Raw genomic sequence first — 10,043 nt, 5'->3', positions numbered from 1 at the left:
TCCATTATCACAACGTTTGTACTGTGGGAAACAATCGATTCCAACGGTTGTGTTAGGTACAAAACCTTTTGGAAAGTAGTTTTTACAACTGCCATTTGCTTTCATACACACATTGTTCGGATTCAGTACTCCACAGGGGCCATGCTTCATATGTCTTTTTACTGTCTTGTGCAAATGTAGATTTCTTTCTCTGTCAGGTATTTCTGCTGATACAATTTCATCAAAAGATTCTGGAGCATAGATTTTCCAATCTCTTTGTAGTATGATCAAGAAATGTGCATGTGGTAGTCCTCTTTTTTGATGTTCAATGACATATACATATGCTGAAACTTTTCCAAATATCTCCCGTTTGAATAATTCATCCTTCAGTTCTTCTAATTTTACTTTAAAGATACGTGCAATCAAATCAGGACGATTTTATGTTTTTTCTTGTGGACCCAATTTATCTAAGATTTCTTTCCAACTTGGGTTGCATGTCATGGTTAAAAAGATGTCCGGTTTTCCAAAGCGTTGGACTAAAGCCATTGCTTCCATATATTTTTTGCGCATATCTCTTGGACCTCCAATAAAAGAAGAAGGCAAAATGATGCGTTTACCAACTTTAGAAGCATTGCTTTGTCCAATTGATAGACTGTCAACTATTCCTTGATATACTTTAGATCGAATCTCTTGTTACTTATTACGAAAATAATCCAATCTTGACGTCTCAATTTTTACGTACATATCAACAACAAACTGCTGCAGTAAACGGCCCGAGAATAGTAAAATAGATTTTGTATTTTTCCTAATTTGAAGTTTGTAGCAATAGTACTCGCGACATGAGACAACCTGTTGTTTTCTATTTTTTTTTCAGCACTGTAAGATAATAAATTTAATAAATTAGAAATATAACATTGTTATATTAGAACAATTAAAAGTTAAAAGAAGAATAATTATTTTAACTTTCTTGTTCCTTTATAAGCAGTTGTTCTGCTGATACTGATTGTTGAGGGTTGACTGATACTCTTGTTACTTGTTGTGGTAGTCTATCACCTTTCTTTATTCTTAATATTCCTTGGTGCCAACCAGTATCACCAAAAGGAAATAACAATGGATATTGCAGTGCATCATAACAGCCAAAATAGTATTGGACTATATGACTTCCACCTGCATGATTGAATACCACAATATTTCGTCCTCTCAAATGTTCTGAGTCATCATCTTTAATCCAAATGACTGCTACTTGAGAAGCTGACGGAGTGTTAAAAACACGCTGATCCAAACCCACATCTGATCTAATATATGAATTTTGTGATTTTCCAAATTGGGCGAATCTCCAAGAGTTCGAAAGAATGTTGAGTATGGATTAACATGAAGAATATCCATAAGTTGAGCAACAGTTGATGAATCCAATCTTCCAATGTCATAAACATGATTGTTCAATTCATGTTCGGTATCATAAAAATATAGTTGTAGATATGAAGGATGTTCATTCAAAGGAACTAAGTCATTAATGTAATGATAAATTTGACCTTGAGCTCGAAATGTGTAAATACCTCTGTTCCTTCTACACAAATCTCTATCAAATTTAACTCCAAATGATGTGAAAGTAAATTTGTTGTTGTATGTGCGAACATACGTAAGAAAGTTGATAGATTCAACTGTGTTAGAAGTAAACAAATGGTAAAGTTGTTCTGGAACATCATTTGTAGTTAAAGAGATTGTTCCATCGGCACAACAAAAACCCTTCGTTTCATGTTGAAATCTTTTTGCTTCACAAAATCTACAGAATGGTACTGATGGTAAGAGAGTTGCCTCAAATGGCACTGTTTGTAATATTTTCCTATGACCAGCTGATTGTTGATGTTGATTTCCTATGGAGGAAAAATGAATCATAAAGATGAGGTAAATTCTTAAAGTTGCTATAGTTTCTAATAGTGGTATCATTGAATGAAGTTGTATATAAGAAAGGAAAAGAAGGAAAATAAATACGATTTAATTTTATACATCTTTCTTACCCCTAAAGAGAGATTTTGTTGACGTAATTTCAACTGTATTTATTTCCTGATAGAGTGCTCCAGAACTACCAATATTAGAACTATATTCAAATTGTTCAACGGAAAATATATCACTGGTTCCAGCTTCGGCACGAAAAGTGCGTTGTCTTTTTGTACAATATGGCCTGACTTCTTCATTATTGTGTATGGATTCTATATGATCTCCCAACACATTTGTTTCATCGTGAACAATTGGTTGGGAGAAAAATTGTTCTTCATGTTGAGTAGTATCATTCGTAGAATTCCTTTGTTGCAGATATCTTTCTTTCTTTTTTTGTCGTATATGTTCTCTTTTTTCTAAAGAAAGAGTCTCATATAAATTGTTTATCTTAAGATGTTTTGTAGTACTTTGGGAATCATTTTAAACAAAAATCAAAATTATAAGAATATCAAAGAACTAATTAATCATATAATGATAAATTTGTACTAATTTATTAATATAAACTTACCACTTTTCATTTATACATGGAATGAAATAATTCTTGTTGATAACTGGATAAAAGAGAAACTCATAATGATGCAAATTCAAAAACTTTTTTAATCTAAGTATGTATTCCAACAGAATAAAACCACTTATTGAAAAAGATATATTTATAACATCGTTGGTTACCTTGGTAGTTTTGAAAAAAGACTAAAAAAACTCAATCAACTCAGCAATTTTAACGAAGCTGTAAAAAATGGATAATGAAAATTAGAAATGAACCACCAATAGATATAGAAATTATATAACTGTTATAGCATGAATTGCAGATGAAGAAAGTAGAAATAAAAAACTTACAATTAAATTAAATATTTAAACAAATAAAAGGAAACAACAAATTTTGAAATTCATGAGAATGATATATTTTATTTGCAAGTTTTTATATATATTTCTTGTCTCAAGTTTTTATCAAATTCTTTAATTAAATTTTCGATTTTTAATAATTTCAACATTTTAGTAATAGATTATGTATAATTATATGGGTAAAACTGTAAATATTGATGTAAGTATTTACATATAGAATTAAATTTGTCGGTAAAATTTTATGAGCAATTTTATAGCAATTTTTAAAATTTTTTTTTCTATAAACATGCATATATAACTAATAAGATATAACATTTGATTATGTCGAAATGTAATTAAATTATATGATTATATTGATTAATTCAATTAGTTTTATTATATATTATGTAATCAGAATAAATTCTGAGATTTTTAATTTAGATATAAATAGCAAAAGGAAAAAAAAATTGCTTAGTAGTAAAATAATAGTAAAAGAGGTATAATTACATAATTATAATTTAAAAGTATTTTAACCTTATAATATTTTTTATTCAACTGTTATGTCTCATTTTTTAAAATCCAATAAGTATTTAATCTAAAACTACATTTCTATTATTTACAAACTTTCTTATTAATATTCACAAAATTATTATTTTATTTTATTTTTCAAGCATCTTTTAGAGTATAAGTTTATATACAATATTATTTTTAATAAGTATGTACTCTATTTTATCAAATTCTTTAATTTAAATTTCAATCTTTAAAATTTTTAATATTTTAATAATTGATTATGTATAATTATATAGGTAAAACTGTAAATATTGATGTAATTTTTCGAATATCAAATGTATTTTGATTGAAAATTTCAACATTTTAATAATTGATTATGAATAATCATATAGATAAAACTGTAAATATTGATATAAGTATTTACATATAGAACTAAATTTGTTGATAAAATTTTCCTATATTAAAATTCTATATGTAGCCATTTTTATGTATTATTTGTACATTTTATTAATGTGATTGACTGTGTTACAATTTTTAATATAGTCTTTGCTGCTAGTTATATTATCTTGAATACATAAGATTTAAATTTTAAAAATTTATTTTTTAAATTAAATTATGTCATATAAATAATATATAGTGTAAAAACCTTCAAATAATTTTTAAACTAATTCGAAATTATAATTTGAAACAGTTCAAAGTTCATGCAGAATAAATATTGAATAAATGACATTAAATAATTGACTTAAAAAATTCTAAAATCATTGAAGCAAAATAAATTATTTCAATTATTAATTTACAGTATGAGATACTTTTATAAATAGTTAGTTGTTGAGATATCTTGTTTCCACTTTCAACTTATTAATATTCACAAAATTATTATTTTATTTTATTTTTCAAGCATCTTTTAGAGTATAAGTTTATATACAATATTATTTTTAATAAGTACGTACTCTATTTTATCAAATTCTTTAATTTAAATTTAAATTTTTAAAATTTTTAATATTTCAATAATTGATTCTGTATAATTATATAGATAAAACTGTAAATATTGATATAAGTATTTATATATAGAAATAAATTTGTTGATAAAGTTTTCCTATATAAAAATTCTATATGTAGCCACTTTTATGTATTATTTGTACATTTTATTAAGGTGATTGACTGTGTTACAATTTTTAATATAATTTTTGCTGCTAGTTATATTATCTTGAATACATAAGATTTAAATTTTAAAAATTTATTTTTTAAATTAAATTATGTCATATAAATAATATATAGTGTAAAAACCTTCAAATAATTTTTAAACTAATTCGAAATTATAATTTGAAACAGTTCAAAGTTCATGCAGAATAAATATTGAATAAATGACATTAAATAATTGACTTAAAAAATTCTAAAATCTGTGAAGCAAAATAAATTATTTCAGTTATTAATTTACAGTATGAGATACTTTTATAAATAGTTAGTTGTTGAGATATCTTGTTTCCATTTTCAACTTATTAATATTCACAAAATTATTATTTTATTTTATTTTTCAAGCATCTTTTAGAGTATAAGTTTATATACAATATTATTTTTAAGAGCAATGCTAGGTACAGTCCCCAAGTGGGGACTGCATGTGCAGGCCTAAGCTATTTTAATTTTAAAATTTTGTAAAATTACAAAATTATCCCTCCTAAAATAATATTTTCTCTCATTTAAGCATGTGCCTGCACATACAGTCCCCACTTCAGGACTGCAAATAGAATTTCTCTATTTTTAATAAGTAAGTACTCTATTTTATCAAATTCTTTAATTTAAATTTCAATTTTTAAAATTTTTAATATTTCAATAATTGATTCTGTATAATTATATAGATAAAACTGTAAATATTGATATAAGTATTTACATATAGAAATAAATTTGTTGATAAAGTTTTCCTATATAAAAATTCTATATGTAGCCACTTTTATGTATTATTTGTACATTTTATTAAGGTGATTGACTGTGTTACAATTTTTAATATAATTTTTGCTGCTAGTTATATTATCTTGAATACATAAGATTTAAATTTTAAAAATTTATTTTTTAAATTAAATTATGTCATATAAATAATGTATAGTGTAAAAACCTTCAAATAATTTTTAAACTAATTCGAAATTATAATTTGAAACAGTTCAAAGTTCATGCAGAATAAATATTGAATAAATGACATTAAATAATTGACTTAAAAAATTCTAAAATCAGTGAAGCAAAATAAGTTATTTCAATTATTAATTTACAGTATGAAATTAAAAAGTTAAAGGATCCATACTTTTGATATTTTTATAAGTAGCTAGTTGTTGGGATATCTTGTTTCCACTTTCAACTTCACAGAGTTCAACTTATGTAAAAAATTCAACAATGTAATATTATAGTAAGAACAAAAGTAAAGTTGTAAAGAAAAGAAAAAAAAAATTATTATTATTTAACATTTTCAGATGGCAAATTGTAGAATAATAGGACATATAAATAGTTATTTAACTGTATTTGTAGCAAAATTATTTTTTCCTAAACTCTCTCTCTCTCTCCTAGGCGATTCCGGAGCACGGTTGGTTCTCCTCCAGCGTTGCCCGGCGCCGCCGAGTCCAGGCCATCGTCACCGCCAACATCGGCGTGTTCTCCTCACGCCGACGAGCATCCCTGGCACTACCAATCTTCCCCACGCGCAGCCATGGATCTCCTCCGTGGAAGGAGAACCGAAATGGGTTTCTTCGATTTTTGTGAGTTTCCGCCGCCGTACGCGGACACCGAAGGTCACGACCACGACGGATGAGTCCCCCTCAAGGCAGCGACCATCCCAGCCACCTTCGAAGTCGGCCACGCGCAGCCCTCCGTCTCCCCCACGGAGACCGAACGGAAATGGGTTTCACCTATTTGTTTCATGTTACGCTGCCGTACGTGGCCACCGAACCTCACGACCACCACCGACGAGTCCCCTTCAAGGAGGCGACCATCGCACCCACCTTCGGAGTCCCCCACGCGCAGCTCTCCGTCTCCCCCACGGAAACGCACACGGAGAAAGAAGAAAAAAATATGCGAGGAACAGGGAAAAAAAAAAAAAACAAAATCGAGAAGTTAAATGTGAGATTAGAAGAGAAATGCTACCAACGGCTGGAAGAAATCTGAAGAGTACGGGAAATTTTTTTCTTCGTTGAGTTGAGTTTGAGAAATGTTCTGTAAATTTGAGATCTAAGTGTAGATCAGATATTTCATCTGTTATATATGTAAAGATTAGATATTTTACATGTATCAGATATTTTACATGCTAACTGAACGAAGAAGATGACTAAAATCTGAACTGAATTTCAGAATGCAATCAGAAGAAGCAACGAGAAAAAGAAAAGGCTGTTACTGCTACTATTCACTACTGTTCATCTTATACACGCTTTTAAGTATTAGGAAGATATATATATATATATATATATATATATATATGTGGGCCGGACGAGGTATATTCGTGGCAAACGGGGGCCCAACTCGTGCCCCATCCTCGGAAGTCATCAACATGTAGATGGATGCCCCGTAGCTCGCATCTGACGGGCGGAGGCAGGGGCAGGCAGATGGGCGAGCCCTTAATCCTAGGCAACCTTTCTTTATAATCATAAGCATCAGTTCTCTTTTAGCTATCTTTCCCGAAGGGCCTACAGGACTCTTTCCTACGAGATGCAGCTTCACTTGTTGAGGCGAGCGAGCCTAGTTGCTTCGCTCCAGCTCTCGCAAGAATTGCATGGGAGTCGTCCTTGGAGGGACTTCCCGAATGACTATACCGAGGAATTCTACCATACTCTGTGCAGCTATTGTTGTTAATACTCATTTTGTCATGGTTTTCTTTCTAAAAAATGTTAAAGTTTTGGTCACATATATATATAAAATGAGTCATCAAACATTTATTGTTGTTCATATTGATTATTCAAGTATTTGTTAAATGCTTAATAAATATGATAGATCCTACGGTGTCTATATATATCTTCAAATTATCTTACATTTGAAGATAAAACAACGCTGCTCTTTATTCTAAATATTATCGTCCTTAACTATACTTGGTGATGTAATATATTTTAGTTAATCCACAATTATTTAAAAGGTGAAAAATATTTTAATTATAAAAAAATTTCTAAAAAATAAATTTACAAACTAACGTGAATATAGATATCATGCACAAAACAGACGAATAAAGAGTACGTACTATTTTGCTGGAATATAGTACTGTAATTTTGAGAGCATACATGCATGAGTTTATATAATTTGGGTGCTTTTGGCAGCATGCCCTCAGACATTTTGGTTGCCATTGTCTGCTCAAGGGTCAGTGTCTCTGAAACCGACCATTTCTGATGAATGTAGTAGCAATGTCTGTTAGCAGTGAATACAAGGAGGCAGATGGCTAGCAAGAATCCAAGAAAATGGATTACAGACAATACACTTACAGGAATCTGTCTGCATGAATATTGACGTGAAATGAGGTAAAAAAAAATTTCAAAAGTCGCTCGATCGCTTGCTGGTTAGCTTTATGTTCGGTTGGTGTTTAAAGACGTACCATGCCAGAGATAGATAAAGAAACAAGCTGCAGTAGACGTATTGTATTGGTCAATATATCACACATGAGTTTAGGTCCCACCCAAGTTAGCTTAACAACTAAATAGGGTTTTTCCTTGTCACGTAGCCAAAAGGGAGTTGAATTATTTTCATGGTGGTACCCCATAACCATGAATTTTGCGTCTTTGTGTTTCATCTCTCATGTGTATGGCTTCCAGCAGGGATTGATGCATTATTTTCAAGCTGCTACTGCTGCTTGCATGATGCGCGCATGCAGGCGGCCAGTGACGTTTCAATTTCATTTTTTTCCTTTTTTCTTTCCCAAATGTAACTCTTACTACTGCACAAAAAAGAAAGTTCATATATAGGTGCGCGCCAAAGTTTATAGTTTTCCATTTTTCAAACCTATAAGCTGCCATTTTATTTATTTTGGGTTTGTCCAAGGTGGTGGTAAGTGATCATGAGAAGCTCGCTAGTCCAGTTGTTGTTTGAAGAATCGAATATTTTTTTCAGATTTTTTTTGTCTGCATGCATTTTTATGATCTGTACATGTTCATGTTCATTCAAGACATGAAAGCTCAGTACTACAAATTTGAGGTAATCGCAATAAGTATATATATAGACGAGAGGTATTAATTTGGTCAGCTCCATGCATGCATGATGGTTAATGTTGTATTCGATCTCCTTTAACGAGGGAAACCACTTGTTTTGTGTTGCTCCAACATGCATGCGGCGCTTTATAAGGATAAAGTCTTTGGAATCGAAGTGAGTCGATCGAGGAGCCAATTTTACTTATTAATTAAGTGCCTAGTGTGTACCCACATGATTAACAATGAATCGTGATGAACCCTTGGGATGACTTATATAAGATGATAAGCAATGTTATGTATAAGTTTTAAATAGATAAATCATGTATAGGCCTTTTGCAAAAAAAAAAAAATCTCACTTATACAAAAATAATTTTTTTTGCACTTTTTTAAAATGGGGTCTATTTTTTTTTTACATAAACTTGCGTGAAACTTGTCTATTTGATGTTTATCTATTTAGAGCTTATACTAATTATTTCTCATACAAAGATTAGGAGGATGCCCTTAATAGTGGTGACCCTTTCGCTCTTCTACGGAGTGGTGACCCTTTCGCTCTTCTACGGACTGATACATATATCAATTACTGGTATAGATCTAAGTTTATTTTTGTATAATTCTTTTGTGCATGTCTGCAGTACTTCTTGTATATTTCACCCAAAATTAAATTTTATACCCATTAAATGTTTTATAACCAAGCTCTTTTAGGAAGTTTTTTCACATTTTTCAAGAAGCAAAGTTTCAAAAACTTTTGGATATAAAGAGATTTTGTTTTTTTTTTAAACTTTCGTTTATATCCAACCATTATTTTTTTTAATTTTTTAATTTAGAGGTTTGGGGGCATATATGGCCCTCTGCCCCCACCCAAGTAATGTCAAAGTTGTTAGTTGTACCAATTCAAGTTTTGTCTCATGAATGAATTATGAATGATCGATGAATTATGAATGCGAGTGTATGCTTTCTCAACTTTCCCACGTTTTTTCTTTTGCTGCATCAAAATAGTGCAAAGAAAGCATTGAAATCCAAATGGCAAAGGCTCGCATCGGTTGAATTATAAACCTACATATTATTTATAATTTTAAAACCCCACACACACCCTGTCACCTCTTTTTTTTTCAAATAATAACACGTCACCATCCGGCTATAGAGTTTGACACATCTTTTAATTATACAAGAATAATATTATTATCTTACTTCATTTTGACCGTTCACGTATTTTTTTTATTTACTGATTAAGAAAGTTATTATTAGTATATTAATATTTTTTATATTTTTAAAAAAATATTAAAAACTATGAATAAAAAAAATTAAAAAAATGAATTTTATCTAAAGGTACGCCCAACGGTCATTTCTAGACTGCACCCTAGCAGCACTATTTAATTAATGGTAAACATAAAATTATTTTTACTATATTTTATATGATCATGTTTTCAATTAAATATATTTTTTTAAAATTATATTATTTTTATAAGTTATTTTATAAAAATACCTCCATTTAAAATATCATTATATACATAATTATATGTATATCATCTTTCCTTTTTATTAGGAGTAAATCCTTTGTCGAATCCTCTTTTTTAAAAGTTTATATTACAA

The sequence above is a fragment of the Juglans regia genome, chromosome 1 (genome assembly GCF_001411555.2).
Source record: "Juglans regia cultivar Chandler chromosome 1, Walnut 2.0, whole genome shotgun sequence".
NCBI lineage: Eukaryota > Viridiplantae > Streptophyta > Magnoliopsida > Fagales > Juglandaceae > Juglans > Juglans regia.
Note: the sequence above shows the minus strand (reverse complement) of the source record.